This window comes from Oryzias latipes, chromosome 12 (assembly GCF_002234675.1).
Source record: "Oryzias latipes chromosome 12, ASM223467v1".
Lineage (NCBI taxonomy): Eukaryota > Metazoa > Chordata > Actinopteri > Beloniformes > Adrianichthyidae > Oryzias > Oryzias latipes.
In genome coordinates, this window is record NC_019870.2 from 11,143,681 (window position 1) to 11,160,608 (window position 16,928).

Sequence of the window (16,928 nt, forward strand, 5' to 3'; positions counted from 1 at the left end):
GTTATTCACGTTGATTTTAATGTTCTTGTGTGTTTACCTATATCTCTACACTTTTGTTTTCGATGCAGAGCCGATATGCTGCCTATACTGAAAGTCTTCGTGAAATGGTATTTGGTTGATGATGACAGGAGTTCTGCTGACTTTCCATATATAATTTTGATATGACAAACAGGGGGGTATGTGAAGAATAGTTAGAAACTGCCTTTAACTTTTATTACACTAATGGTTTAAACTTAATTCACTGAGCATGTATTGTCATCTCAAAATTATATTACATTTGAAGAAAGCACAGCCAAACTATTGTTCTAACAGTTTCTTCCCATACTCCCTCTTTTCTGTTCATGTTTTCTGCTGAGCAGGCCTCAGACTTATCTTCACTTTAGCCTTGGAGCTTCTCTCCACCAGTAACCTGTGGGCGTGATTTTCACACGAGGTCCATTGGACGATCTTCTGAATATGCAAATGCAGGGTTTTTATACCAATGCCCATCCCTGAACTATTTGGTTCGGACTTTGAATGTACCATGTTCATGTCTGTCCCCTTCGTGTTTGTGCGAAGTAAAACCTCCACAAAAGATAAGTAACTGTCTCTGAGTCGTTATTCATTATTTCTGTGTGTAAGAAACTGACGGGGTTACGAACTAAAATTTAATACAGTCCTTTCTAGAAAATCCAGTTTCTTCACAATAATCCATCAGTGACATTTTCCAGCTTTATCTTAGAGCAGAGGTTGAACACGAAGAGCTCAGACTTTCTTTCAAACACTCCTGTCTCAAAGCCGTTTATCATTTTGTGCCTGACCTGTAATGAGTAATTTCACAAGTGACTAAAAAATGACTCAAAGATTTCACTAAATCATCTTGTTTGTGTCCTCACAAAAGATCCAATTGTTTCTTTAAACGCATTAGCAATTCATGATGGGATATTTTAATATACAAATTAGCCATAAATTATTTTGCTTCTGTTTTCATGCAGCTCAATGCTTTGCCTTTTTCATACTTTACTGTCTTTGAAGTCAAAGACTTATAACTAAAGTACTAATTAACACAACTAAATGGGGGAAAATGAGGATAAGCTTTACATGGATTGATCTACCCATATACCGAACAACAAAAAAACATTTGCTATTTAAGTAATCTATTTTAAGTCTTAGTTCAGTACTTTAATTAAATAAAACCTTTGATTTTAAAATTGAATGACCAGAGATTGGTTTTCAGTTGTTTGAAAAATGTGTACTTAACGTGTGCTCCAGCTGTTTTTGTTTATGTAAAATTTCTTTGAAACTTTATATGAAATCATTAGGAATTCTGATTAGAAATCATTAACTTAAAGGAATCTTGTAAACATTCAAATATAAAAAATATAGGGAAACAAAAATGTGTAAGAGGAGTGCAGGATGCTACAAGGAAAAACACTGAGGGCATATGAAATATAAAAATATGAATTGTGATAAGAGCTATTCAAAAACAGTCAATTTCATCCAACATTATGGCCTCAGAAACTTAGAGTAAATTATACTGCAAATATTCTGGAAAGTTAAAGTGTTTGTCAGCAGGTATTGTTTCCTTCCAGTCCCCAAACTTTTTATGTTAGAACTTTTCTTTTTTCTGTGAAGCATGTTTTAAAGCAAATACTCCATATCTGCTGAGTTGAGTACACAGCATCCCTTAATCTGCTTAAACACAGGCGTAACCACTCCTTATTTCCCCCCGCCAGCTCACCTTGGAGCTTTACATGACAGAAGCATATTTTTTAGAGTTGAACATCACATGGTTAAAAAAAGCATGCTATAATGCATTTAAAAGGTTCAAAATGAAATGAGCAATGACATGTTGGAATACCTGAATATGTCATTGTTGATAAGAAATGCTCACGCAGTCAGCGAAATCCCCTCAGGAATGGTGTCTATGCCATTTCATCAGAACAACTACTCCTAGTTTCTCAAGTACTGTGCAAACTCAGAAACTTTTTTTTCTAATATAACTTTGCCAAATCTTAATTCATATTAGTGTGCCATAACACAACACTATTTGAAGACAAATCATTGTAATTTTTTTGCTGTTAGTATACCGTGTTTTACGGACTATAAGTCGCTCCGGAGTATAAGTCGCACCAGCCCAAAAATCCATTATAAAGTAGAAAAAACACAGATGAGTTGCACTGGACTATAAGTCGCATTTTGACGGGAAATTGAATTGACAAAATCTGAGACCAAGAACTAATAACTTGCACAACCTCATATGACACAATCATAGCAGACTGTTTATTTCATAATTTCACAGTAATTCTTTCTCATACTTATTTATTCCTTTCTTGAAGCATCATTGGCCAACTAATATCCTGTATTTGTAGAAACAGTTGTCATTTTTATTGCATTTCTGAATCTAAGAAATCATTGGAAAATAGAATATTATGTTGTTAACCTTCGAGATCTTACTGTAAAAAAAGTTTGCTGATTCTCTGAGTTACTTAACATACTCTTAACACTTAACATACCTCATACATCAAATTTAGCCAGGAAAATCATCTCTGTTCCTCACAAATGAACATAACAGGAGGGTTAACAATGTATTTATTTCAATTTATAAGTCACTGCGGAGTATAAGTTGCACCCCTTGCCAAACTATGAAAAAAAGGGCGACATATAGTCCGGAAAATAAGGTAGTAGTGTAACTACTAATCTTCTAATAGTCTAATATTCTCTTCTTTCAATTCAGGGTAATAGGTGTCTATGCCAACCAAACCCTGCTGTTATTGGGCTACTGTCATTATGCACTAAAACTGTGGCAAATCTATAAAGACAATGACAAAAAACAATCACTCTTAATCCTTTAACACCAGATCTTAAGTCTATGTAAATACACTTATGTGCACGTTTTAAGCATCCACGTTCAAAAGTCTTGCATTCATGGGTCGCTACACTAGTTTTTGAACGTGCTTTTGGCTCTATGTACAAAACGCACAACCAATCAACGCACATGTAAGGGTTAATGGCCGACGAAGTATGCATTACCAGAAATTAATGCACGACATGGAAGCCTGAACCATCCTCCACTTAGCATCCGACGGTTGCTTTCGCGAAGTGTGTTAATGATAATAATACATGCTTCGAAGACCATTAACCCGCTTATACCATGGTTACTTACAAAAGAAAAAAAACATTCAGTTAGTTTTTAGTCCTATATTCTTGTTATTTTTTTGGATTAGATTGTTTTTTGTTTTTTTTTTCACAAAAAGCAGACTATTTTGCTACATGGTGTGGCGCGTTGTCACGGTGTCGGCTCAGCCGGCGCGGACCTTGAGTGGAGTGGCAAGGAAAGCGATATGCTGAACGTCACGATAGGTTAGATAAAGCATCAGATCAGAAAAGAAGTTCACCTCTTACCGCTTGTTGCTGTCCAGATGATGAAGTAAAAGGTAGTTTTACAGAACCCAGCTCAGTGATGTAGAACAGATGTCCCCAACCTTATTAATTTTGTGCGGACCAAGGGTTGAGGACCGCTGATGTAGAATATTTACGCTATGTGACAGGAACTTCTTTTTCAGGCATGCGGTTATCACTGTGCGTTATCACTTTTTAATACACACCCAGCAGCCAATCAGAATCGAGAATTCACCCGGACCACGGTATAATAAAAGTTCAACCAGTTGAATTTACCAAAAACTTGGATTTGTAAGTGACATATGTGTAGCGTCCTTGTAACCCTTATGCTATCCTAGGCACTTTAACGTTGGGAATTGGGTCATCTAGACCCACTAGACAATCCTCTGAACTTTTTTCCTTAATGGTTTGTGATCTTCACTGGTGTCCATGGATTACATGAAATCTTTCCACCTTTATCCACCTTTGTCATGGTAGGGATAACAGGTCAATGTAAGGATGGGGTCATCTAAGATAGAACAAGGGTTAAAAACATAGTACCAATAGTTTGAAAATTGATAGATAAGGAGAAATTAATAATTGCAGTTTGTGACTGGCTGGCATTATATGACACCAAGTCTTTCATATATCAGAGTAGAGCCCTGAAAAACAAGTCTGTCGCAAGATTTGTCAGATTTGCACCGCTTCGACCTTTCACACTAACTCCAACTGTGAGTACGTGCACAAGTATCGCATAGTGACAGTGCAGTGTGAACACCGTATGCTAAAATGACATTCAAAAAGGCCCATTTAGTCCATTCTTGAATGCGTGTCCAATGTCCGGTGTGCACGTAGCATTACACTTTATGCAATTAAAGTAAATCAGCAGATACTGTCTCAGAGAAAAAGCAGCTTTGTATGCAACTCTTTATTAAGTAAAGGTGCAAAGGTATTTTTTTCCACATCAGAAACTGCTGCAACTACATTAATGGTGTAAACAGTTGAAGAGTTGTGGTCGTTCAAAGAGCTAGTGTTATTTAGGTTTTGCTGGCAACATCTTCTGTGTTGAAAAGTTAAAGACAATTTATCTACTAACTTAAGAAACATTATATTAGACTTAACTTCTTCACATATTGTGAACATGAAAATATAAAACAGAAAGTAAAAGCCCAAACTTGAACTTTGGCCTCATGGCTGTGGTAACAAGGCGGCTACAGTAAATGTCAAGTCTGTCAGCTGTAGTTAACAGCCTCTAGTTGGTCATACACTTCCTGCAGTTCCCATTGTCTGTCAGTTTCACTGCAATCAAGTTCATTGTTTTCACCTCTGCAAGTCACAATGTTCTTCATCTCAAAGTCGACTTAGAGACCGATTATTTAGTCTTTGGTTTTGATCCAGTATGTTTCTGTTCTATTTTTTTCCACTGAAAAGTATTTTTTCTCTTTTTCTCTTTAAGTGTTTCTGATTTTTGGATTGTCTTTGGATTACAGTATCTTGGTGTGTTGGAAGCGTTTCCAGTGTGACCTCATTCTTTGTTATTCAGGATTTTGTGAGTCAAGTGTGTTGAGAAAATAAAAAAAAAAATGAAAAAAGGAGGCAGAGTCTATTGTAAGCAGCCACTTTATTATGAGTAAAATAAATTCTCTACTCCTTTACCTGAAGGACTACTGCTTCCATCAATATCTCCCTGCAGCATGGCCATTCTTCTCCAAAGATTCATCTGAAAAACGAACAAGTGAGAAAAATATGTTAACCCCCCCACCACCACCACTGAAATCAAGTATTAATATACCTGCCTACTTCGTCCCTCTTTAACTTTCTAAAAGCCGATTCTTTAAAATACTTCCCTGAAAGAACAATCTGTAGGAGAAAATTTGGAATCATTCTTGATTGATTATGGAATAAGTTTACAGCTCATGTAAGAGAGACCAACACAGTTTCTACATTTAGAATTAGGCCTACACATTTCTCTTTGGACAGACTTATTGCCAGGCTAGCTAGTTCAGAGAATATTTAACTTACTATTAACATGTTTGAATGAAATTTAATAATTACAACTAGTTGTTAGTAGGCTGCTAGAAGTTAGAACCTGGGGTACACCGGGGTTCTGTCCTCTGTTCTCATCTACTTCTCTTCTTGATAATGTATTTATCACTTAGTTTTCCATGCCTCTGTTTGGTGCAGTGCGATTCATGTATTGTCCCTATTTCCAATTCCCCTCCGGGGGAGCGGGAGTTATTTAAGATTCCAGTTAGCTCGTCCGTGCTCCTGTACTTGGCCATGGACCTCGCCTCTGGGTCATCTGTGCTCCTGCTCCTATACTTGTTGTCAACTTTGTCTCTGACTCGTCTCTGCTGCTGCTCCTACACTTGGCCGTGGACCCTGCCTCTTGCTTGTCTCGCGACCCCAGCCGTCCCCCAACTCCATCTGGTTTTCGTTAACGAGAAGGATGGTCTAAGAGCAGTGATGCCAAGTTTAGCCTTGTCAGTTTAGTTTAGCCATTACCTATTTAATTCAATGACTTCATGTTCTTCATTATTTTATGTTTATTATACAATTACCAGTATGAAGCACGTTGAGACAACTATTGTTGTATTATTGGGCTACATAAATGGCACTAAATTGAATTAAGTTCTTTGTTATTAAACTGTATGAACGTACCTGCTTGTAGAATTTTGTGGCATTTCACTTTCCTCTATTAGGAATGGCTTCCTTAAACCTTCATCATTACAAGCATTTCTTTAGGTATGTCATTCCATGGGTTGTCTAACCTTTATATTACAGTAAATTACACTGTGGCAAATGGTTCAATCTTCCATTACACTCTCAACAAGTTGATATTGCTGTTTTGGGCTTATCAAGTAAGCATTCACACAAGGTGCTTGTATGATGTCAACTGTGCATTTCCATAATTGCTAATATTTTCCTGTCACAAATAAGAGTCGGTAACAATGCTCTTAGTGAAGTTTATTTCTAAAAACATTTATGCACAATGATATCTAAAGCATATTTACTGGGTGACAGACAGACTCATTAAGTCAGCATGTGAGTGGACGCAGATGAATTTTTTCCAGCTGTTGAACTGCCTTTTTGCCAGAGGGCCAGACCATGGCTGCCCAACTTTGGTCGTTTCCCTCCTTCCTGTTGACCAGTCAGGCAGGTTAAGCTATAAGCATGACCACACAACAACTTTGGGTAATCTGTAGCTGAGCTGGGGACTGGGAAGGTAGTTGTGTGACCAGTTGCAAGAGCACGTGTTGGGTGACCAGGGAACATCCTGTGCTGTATATAAACCTGTGACAGGGTTCTTCTCTTCTTCTCAGCAGAAAATAAATAAATCACTCTGAAATAAGATGACCAAGCCAGCAGACTCCAAATTTCAAAATGGGATTTTATTTATCCCAAAAAAAAAAAAAATCATTTAATAAATTCAGCTGATTTCGGGAGAACCTGTTGCCACCACTGCAACCAAGACTGCACTCTCTCAACTGGGAAAAGTTCACCCATTATAAAGGCTTAGCCCATCCCACAGGCCAATTAACCGAAAAATTCCTTAAAACAAATTACTGGAAGAATTATTAGCATAACTCAAAAATACAAATAATTAACAGAAAAAAAACCAGTAACAATTGAAATACAGAAATAGGTTTGAAACAAGAAGAATTATTAGCATAACTCAAAAATACAAATAATTAACAGAAAAAAAAAAACAGTAACAATTGAAATACAGAAATAGGTTTGAAACAAAATCAATTAGACAGAAAGGGGAACAAATAAAAAAAAAAAAAATAATTCTGACATGTGACGTCACTTCCTGTTTCCTGTGGATATAAATGCTGATGTGTCCATTGCTCTGGTTTTGCTGTTGGTGGAGGAAAACTTTGATGGTGAGTGAGATTCTGTTTAAAACCAAGTGTGCACCCTTGGAATTAAACACAACGTGAAATGTGAATGATTTGTGCCCCACAAAACTATAAACTTTTACTGGACTGGGAGAAAAGAGAAACGACAAACAATTTAGGCTCATGTTCAGGCGCTGTCCTGCAACCTGTGACGCTACTTTGTCACCTAACCCCTATGTTTGGAGACGTGGTGTGGTTGTTGAGCAGATACTGTTACCATTTAGATCTCTGTGCAACATTGGTCCAATCCTTTGTTAAAGGGATAATGTTTTACCTGTTTTTGTTTGCTCATTTTTTCATCAACCAACTTGAAACACCAGAATGAATTAGCAGCAAAAAAGCCAAAGGGGGTCAAAGATCAGGATTGCACACCCTTAGCTCAAACATTGCACTTTGATTTACATTCTGCAAAACTATCCAAGCATGTTAGACTTTGAAGATAATCTTAGCTGCGACAGCCTTTTTATGTTAAGTATTTGTTTTTAACCCTTTTACACCAGAGCTGTCACCGGCAACATTTAAATAGCACATGCTCTTTGACATACCACAAACCTATGGCCGTTCTCATGATCACTGTGAATCAACTGATTTACATAGAGTGTGTTAACTCTTCACCACTGTATAGTGTTGCATTTTATTCCAAGGCTGTTTCATAATCCGCTGGAATTAGAGCTATTGTTGTCCAAAGAATGTCAACACTGAAGATAAATCTCTGGTTTAAAAAGGTTAGAATGGCAGAGGAGATATGCCATTTCATACTTTTAGTTGTAACAGTCAGAACTTCCATCTCCAAGTCAGTAATGTGTTCATAGATGTCCCCCAAAGCTGTATCCAGCTCAAACAGTTGGAGCCACTAACTAAGCCCTCAGAAATATAGAGTTACAGTTTAAAAAATGTGCCTGTTTTATCAAATCCAAATCTTTTAAGTGACAATGTTTCCTAAGCTCATAAAATGTATCATCTCTGGAAAATAATGAGGAGTCTTGTCACGAAAGCTTGTGGAAGTTAGAGTTTACAATGACTTGCTATAAGTTGATCAACAGAGGCTAAAGGCTAAGTTAGCTGACCTGGAGGGAAGAAGCAGAGCCTGGATTGGCCTGCCTGTGGGAATTGAAGACTCATGACAAAAACATTTCTTTCCCTCAGCAATCACAATGGGCTCTTGGCAAAGAAATATTTCCCTTGGCCAAAGACTTGGAGCTTGATGTCAAAAGGTCCATTCCTAGAATTAGAATATAAGGCCTGAAGGATAGCCCTTAGCCTCCCCTGCTCGTTTTTCCATGCCTTCAATACAAAGGATTTCTGCCTCTTGACCCTGTCAATAGATACCAGTAGGCGTTCAGAGCACACGAGGTCAACTTCAAAGAGAAATAGATGACTCTAGAACAGGGGTCGGGAACCTTTTTGGCCAAGAGAGCCATAAATGCCACATATTTTGAAATGTAATTTCGAAAGAGCCATACAATAATGTAGTGTCCCTTCCCCACACTGAGGCACGGAGACTTAACCTCTTTTAAAGTTCTTTATTCCGATTACTGCAGACCGCAACAAACGCCGTTCAATTAATTCAGCAACTCCTGAATCTCTCCCGCCGACACGAGAGAGCTTCTCCCAACTTTATATTCCCCTGCTCCCGCTGCAGCCCTCCCATTTCCCTTATTCGGCCCATAGCTGAACCCCATTGGTCCAAACTACCTAACAACAGGCTGAGCGACAGAACTGAGGGCCAATCAGATCTCTGCTTGACGCGTTCAATGAACTCCAGAACTTTTAACGCGGCCCAACAGCCATCCAACTCAGTCCGCGACAATTTGTTTAAAACTAAATATACAAATGAATGTGTGCATTTGATTTAATTTCAACATTTTTAAAGTACAATAAGTCTGTGGATTCTTTTTAATAACATTGTTATTCTGTTGCTAATAAATGATGAGTATTTCTCGTGGTAGTTTTGCTGATGGTCTAGTCTGGTTGATACGTGGTGAGTTTCTGCTTTGTTCAGGCGTTGAGACTTTAAACGTCATCGTAGGTCTGAATGTTCTGTAGATGTGACAAAGACTGCTCACATGCAGACGGGGAGCCAAACACACACTCACACGCTGCAGTGAGTGACGGGAAGCGGGTTTTACGTTTTTACAATCCCTGCGCGATTCACCTGCTGCCTGTGCCCACAACACCTCAGCCCCACCCTCTGCTTTCTCCCTCACACATCCCGTCCCCGCATCTGCGCGCTCTTTCTCAGAGACGGGAGCGCGCCGTTTTAGGCACGTCAATTCACAGGTTTCCAGCTGGTACAAACTCTGTGAAATAATAGATAATAGTAACTGATAGCGCTGGCGCAGATTTCTCTCTCTAAGCACTGCTACTACTGCGCGCCTCTGGCATCGCATCGCGCCCGAGAAGGACTGGTCTAATGAAAAAAAAAAAAACTATAATTAAAGATTTGTCTGCAAGCCACATGTGACCATCAAAAGAGCCATATATGGCTCGCGAGCCATAGGTTCCCGACCCCTGCTCTAGAAGATAAAGATGACATCTTTTCAGATTGTGTTAACTTTGCACCTCAGCAAACCAAAGCATCTTGATTCTGCTAGCAAGTAGACTTCTTTTGAGAACTATCACAATTAGACATATTATCTAAATTTGATTAAATGTTCAAGATTTAGATCAGTGCCTCACCTGGCTTTCAAATTTCAATTTCTAGGAAGGCGGCTTGTACTTGGCATCTAGCTGAAGCCGCATTTAAATCTTTCTAAATAATGTTTTTTTTTTGTTTGTTTTTTCCTAATTTGTCAGGTTGGTTCAATCTTGTAGAGTCTGATAAATGGGTGTTTTTGGTAGCGTCTTTGATCATCGCTCAGTCTGGCCTTAGGGGGAACTTGCTGACGTATCATTCATAATGTGAGTAGAAGGAATCTTGAATGTTTATCATCCATAAATAATCTTAAACGTGTAAAAGTTTTACTTCATTCCTTTATCAATGTGTTCTAAAATCCGATTGATTGACAAAATTGCGAGCAATTTATAAATGCACATTTAAGTGAAATAGCGTGGTTGTTTTTTTCTTTATTTAAATAAAAGCAGTCATGGGTTTGTTAGCATTACTAATGCATTTTAACTTCATAAAAAGGTGGGTTTGGTCATTTTAGCCTAATTTAAAGGTGTATTTTTTTTCAATAATGCATTTGCTACATCTATGAAGTTTTAACAGCTTCCTTTCAGGTTTTTAGGCAGCCCATTTTTTAAAATATAAATTATTATATTACTTCCGCAAGGCAGAGTGTCTAGAGAATGCTGATAACTTCTTTTAAGTATAGCTACCATATCCAATCTCTATATCCATTTATTCATAAGCTTTTGGTCTTTTTGCATCCAGGTTCAAAAGAATGGATTACGTTCTGAGGGAAAAAGGAAGAAAAAAAATAAACATATTTATTAAAGTTCACAATACCCAGTGACTTTATTTAAGAAGGTAAGTAGCTGAGAATGGCTAAGAACGGACCAATGAATCATGAATAAATAGACAAAACAATGCAGGCTAAGTTATATAAATGTCAAATCAAGCCAGGATGGAGCAGTTGCTTTCCTCTGGGCAGAAAGAACAGCAGACAGGAATAAACTCACTTGTTAGAGTACACTATTGCCTTGCAAGGAATTAGACACAACCTGGCAGGTAGCTCTCCTGATAATTGAAGACACTACACCGTAAACACCTCAAGGCTGTTGTTATTCTAGAATCTTGTTAACTGTTGTATATGACATAAATGTGTGAAAACTGAAGTTAAGGGCCTTCTAGTGAATTTGTGACAAGTCACACACACACACAGTAACAGAATGCAGATTTTTAGCCGCAAAAAATATTGTCCTGTGGATCAGAGTCAGAATGAAATAAATCACCTAGATCTATCAGAAATATTTATTATAGCAATTCTGTAGTACTCTGCCTTTTTAGACTTTAGCTGACATTCACATCATACCATGTAGTGCAACAGCTTTGTCTCAAACATAAGCCAATCACTTATGTTGGAATTTATTTATAAAATGTTTGGTGATAATTACTTATTGTTAATCTTTTTAAGGAAACAAATTACAACCAAAATACGGATTGTGAATTTAAATGAAAAAATTACCAGTTTATGGTGAAGAAGACATAGATTTCCTTCATGTGGGTGGTGAAGGTGTTGACACTGCAAGCATGAATCTGACAGAAAAACCTGTTATTGTTTACCCCTGCAGTAGAAATAGATTTTTTTTAAATACATGATGAAGAAGCTTACAGGAACATATCTACATCACCACTGTTGTTTTTAATACAGAAAACATTTACATTTATTTATATGAAAAAAAGTTTTAAGCCTTTTTTTTTGTTTTGTAATACAAAAATCAACATTTTTCCCTTATTTTATAGGGAAGAACACAGACATGGAAACTTGGACCTCAGACTCTGACACTTTCAAGAGCTGACTTGAGACTCAAGCACTTATTACCTTTGATTTTTACTTTTTACATCCTTGTCATCGGCATTAGGTCAAAAAGATGGATGAATGGATACTTAAGACTTCACTTAAACTTAAATGTAAAGACTTGACTTGACTTGACTCGGACTTATAGAAAGGGATCTGTGGGCTGTTCTGGTGGAATGCTCAGTTTACCTGCTCTGCTGCCTGAAGTCAGTATTTCATTAGAAATTCCACAGAATTATGATTCCTTTTCATGTATTATTTACAGTCCTCTGTCTTGGTTGCTAACTAGTAAGGCCTCCTGCTGAATAGTCCATAGTAAATGGCTTAGCCTTGGATTCCACTTATCCACCAAGTCTTAAAAGCACTTTAGGGTCACATTCTCATTCACCTGTTTTCACATTACTTTGTCGATGGTGGCAAAAGTGACATGCAAGCTTCTATCTAAGCCTTCATTAGCAATGGGGGTCCAAGGGCAATTTTGACAGATGGGCGGGCATAGTACAAATCGACTGGTAATTGGTGATCAACTTATCACAGGTCAACCGATTTAACTTTGTGCCCACACTGTGGGCTAAACATGTGTTCAAGAATGAGCGTTTAATGTGTTCTTGAACATGTATCTGATGCTTCCGTTTTTCAAATAAATTCTTTAAAGTTTTCTTTTCTAAAATACTTTGTATACTTTGGGGACTGCTTTTTCTTATTAGGCCCACTTTTGAAATTAGTTGTTCAGATTTTGTTATAAATAAAGACTATTAAAACCTCCAACTTTTCTATCAACAACAAATTTTCTGGATGTTGTCAGAAGTTAAGTGCATCATTATAGAATAGAATCAGGTCATGATATGTATAAAACTGATGTGTTTTAAAAAAGAAGCTGCTGTCTAAAGCATATTTTGTCTGCATATAGCCCTATGGCACTTCATTAAAACAGGACCTCTGTTTTTTTTCTGTCCTAGTTTTAACGCGTGATTGACAGAATGGGGCAATTTATTTACATACTAATGACCAAAACTTTCACCTTTTACCAAGTAGATCGCTGCCGCTACTGTTGGCTGTTCAGTTTCTGAGGCCCACCAAGTAACCCGGCATATTACTCCTCTTTGTGTGCACGAACAAACTAGCTCTCGGGCTTGCTTGATGTAGACAGGCAAGGGTGAGATTGATTGCTCTGACTTGAAAGCTGTATTTCAGAAACTGCTTACTCTCCCCTGACAATATTCTATAAACTGCATCCTCTGGTAAATCTGGTGGCTCCCACTCCATCTGTCTCTGTCAGGACAGAGACACACATGCATCATGATCATGGTTTCAAAAGATACGCCACGAGCACCTCTCCGGCATTGCTCTCCACTTACTTTCCAGGGATTACAGCGGAATAGAAACACATTATGAAGACAGGTTCATTCATTTATCAGTTCCAAGATGGGTGAGGTCAGACATGAAACCACTTGTTGTCTGTTGGAAGGGGTCCCTGTGCCACTTTTATGAAGACCTGTTTCTGTTTTAGGGACTCCTCCTGGGTTTTGGGGGGGAGCTATGAGAACTAAATGTCCAATTAACCTTGCTTGTCCCGGGCTCATTTCTACAAATTTAAATGGCTCCCAAAAGGCAAACAGTAATTAATTAATTTGATGGGATGGCACGCTCACCTCATTGTAGAAAGGTGTCTAGTTCACCTGACTAATCAAAGGGAATACCTTTGGTCCAATTTTTATATGTGACAGAGTGGAATTCTGGGTTAAGAAAAATGATCAGTTATAGGACAAATATTCAGAAACTAGACCTACTAGGTTTCTCACTTTGGATTAAATAAATTCATATGTTCAAAATAGCATTCATACATTCAAAAAAACTTACTCTGTATTTAGTTCTTTATAAAATGTTTATATTACAGTAATTTTTTTAACTTTCTAATGAAGAAAATGGTACTCAGAATCAAGCAGGAAACATGGCTTTCCTTCATTTCCATGTACAGACTGAAGCAACTTTAATATTCAACCAAGTCACAGAGGCAAAGAAAGAGCAGCTGGCTGCCACCCCCTGGGAGAACACACAGTTTTGCCATCTGCCACCAAATTCAGCAGGTCTAATGTGCACCTCTTACTGCTGCACTAACAGCCAGGGGACAGAGCTGCTGCCAATTAATGCTGGTGTGAAGTATTGCGATGTGGGCAAACACAACAAAAGACTTAAATAATGTTGCATTTGTACGTGTGCACGTAGGAGGTATACTCGCTTTCACATGACTCATATGCAGAAATCCATCGAGTTCACAGATGCATTGTGTGTTCAGAGATGAAGGAATGTACGTGATCTTTTTTTTTTCTTCAAGATGCTCAGACTCTTAAATGAACTGTTCTTGTTGTATTCATCAAAATTTAACAGATAAACCTGGGACACAGTAACTGAAGAGTTTATAATAAAATAATGTGTTTATGAAAAAAAAAAATCAAATCAGATATTAAATTAAAAATAATACTACTCTAAAAATATAAAAGAATTGATGATGCAAACATATTTGGCTGCTAGGAATCAGTGGTACAAGACCTAGATATAAAAAACAGGCTTGTGGCTGGAACTTAATGTCTTACTTTATTGAAAATCGTGTTTTTGGTGTTCTTGTAGCTTTTTCTTATGATGTATGACAACTATGAAGAAAATTGAGATTAAAACTGTATTTCTGAATATTTCTTCAGATCATTGTGAATGAGCAGCAGATGAAAAAATTGCCGTCTGAAAAAGCCTGTAGTTGTTAGATAAAGTCTACAATCGGCAGGCCACAAGCTCCCTGCTCTGCTCTATTCCTATGCAGCCCCTTGCAGAAAAATAGACTCACGTACGTCTTCATTTTCCTCCCCCAAGGTGGCATCTCGCTCAGAACTGTACAACTTTGTAGCTCCAACACTGCTTGCGATTTTTGTTGCAATGCTTTGGGTTGTGGGGAGCAGTAATGTAGCGGGAGAGAGTGTATACCAAGGTATTGTCATGATCTGCTTAAGCTGAAGAGACCCAGACGCTGGAATCCGGAAGGAGCACAGGAGAGTTATGTGGATTATTAAAGGATTTATTTTTCTGGAGGAGGACCAGCGATGTGGTGTGGAGTTGTGGTCGTGGTGTGGAGAGGAACCATGGCTTGAGGTAAGTTGTGGCATGACTTGGAGTTGTGGTGTGGCTTGGAGCTGTGGCGAGGCTTTGAGCTGTGGGGTGGCTGGAGGCTCTGGCGGACTGCTGATCAGGCTCCTCGTGATGAGATAGGACCCAGGTAGACACTCGTGGAATTTTGTCCTGAAGACGAGCCAGAGAATAATAGTTTGCATGACGTAAAACCATAGAGAGCATGAGACTAAGACTAGTGACCAGGTATGCACCATAAAGGGGCAACGAACTGGCGATGAATGCTGAAACAGGATCTCCTTAAAAAGGCTGGCAGGTTAAAAAGGCTGGCAGGTGATGAGATGAGTGTCCACAGCTGGGTCCAACATGTGAAAACCAGAAACTTCCACTGAGGATGAATAACTTAACCCTTTAGCATACATCCCTTATTTAACCAATAGTAAAATGCTCTGAATAGATAATAACTCTTCAACCGTTCACTTAATTCATGCAAATCCAATGGATATTGAAGTGAAGAAAAGCAACTTTGTGCTAAAATCTAACACTTTACAATAGTAAAGGGCTTCTATTCTGTTGACATAAACCAACAGATTCTGAAAAGGAGAATAGCAGCTTTTCGTTGATATGTGTTGTATATCCTTGAAAAGCTACTTCTTCTTCCTTCAGAATCTGTTGGAATTATTGAAATTGCATAAACGGTCAAAGCATTGTGTAGTTTTAAGAGTGTTGGATTTTGCGTTGCCAACTACAGCTCTACTTTGGGTTAATTGAAGACAGCTGTGTGTAATAATCAAATGGCACCAGAGATCATACAAATCTAAAGGACTTCATCCTCATGTTGACATTAAATATCTTATATGCATGTGGTATTTCTATGATTTCCCTTACTTTTAAAAAATGTCAGTTTTCCAGAAACCCTACCTTTTTTGCTGCTGTTTACCTTGATCAGGTGTGTTTAGACAATAAGGAGCTTCAATGGCAGGTTGGTTGGAAAACAATTGAAGCCTGGATTTGAGGACCCCTGAACTGGATGCTCTACATGACAAGGCATAAGGAGAAATGAAATGTTTTTATCAAGAAAAATACATTGTGGATGCTTTTCATACATGTTCCACTATACTCAATATCAGCCACCCTGTAAATCAAGTTGATTTAAAAAAAAAACAAAAAAACATTTTTATTTGATGCCCATGCAAAAGTAAAAAAATGATCAAGTGGGGCAGCATTATCTGCACTCAAATCATATTTGTAATGTGCAAAGATTAGCATGACTGATTTATACTTTTGATCGATAATATAAATATCCAGTTAACATATGAAAGGACACTTATCTCATGTTGATTGTTTTTCTTTTATCGCCATGACAACAGATGTTCACACAGTGTTTGCCACTGCAGCAGCCACCCTCTTCATGTTCCAAGATTTCTTTTTTTTTTCTTTCAAATAATGCATCCGTATCTACTTCATCTTCTATTTGAATTCCCAGATCCACTCTTCCTCTCAGTGCATTGAGGCTCCTCTCAATCTGTTTTGATCCAGTTCTTAACAACTGTGCGCTGGTCTGTAAGTAACAGTGAGTAACCCCAAGGGGTGCTCATCAAAGTGCTGCCAGGAAGACGGCCCTGTGTTAAAGACCAATGTCCTTAATGAGGACATGCTGCTGATGCTACCTCTTGATCAGTCCACTATGGCATTTAATTTTCACTATTTCAAACAATTCTTATCTTAAAGGTCAATATTGTTCCTAAAATCTTCTCCATCACATTTACATATTTTATGCCACTCCTTAAATACTTCAAATGCTTGTCATGAAAACGTGTTCAGTGCAAAGGTTTAAGAAATGATTTGGAGGCCGAAAAGTGGGTCTCCCACAATGGAAGCATTTGGTTTTTGATATGGCAAGGGCAGGCTAGAGTTTAGGACACCTGCTGTGACAGCACAAGGACAAGGGCAGTCCTGCAGGGCTGAGCCAGTGCAGTGTCAGTCAACCAGCACTGGCACAACTTCTGTCCCTTCCTTCCCTTTCCTTCTTATGCCTCCTTATTGATGCCAATCTGAAAAGGATGGGTGGAGGGTGGGAAAGGCG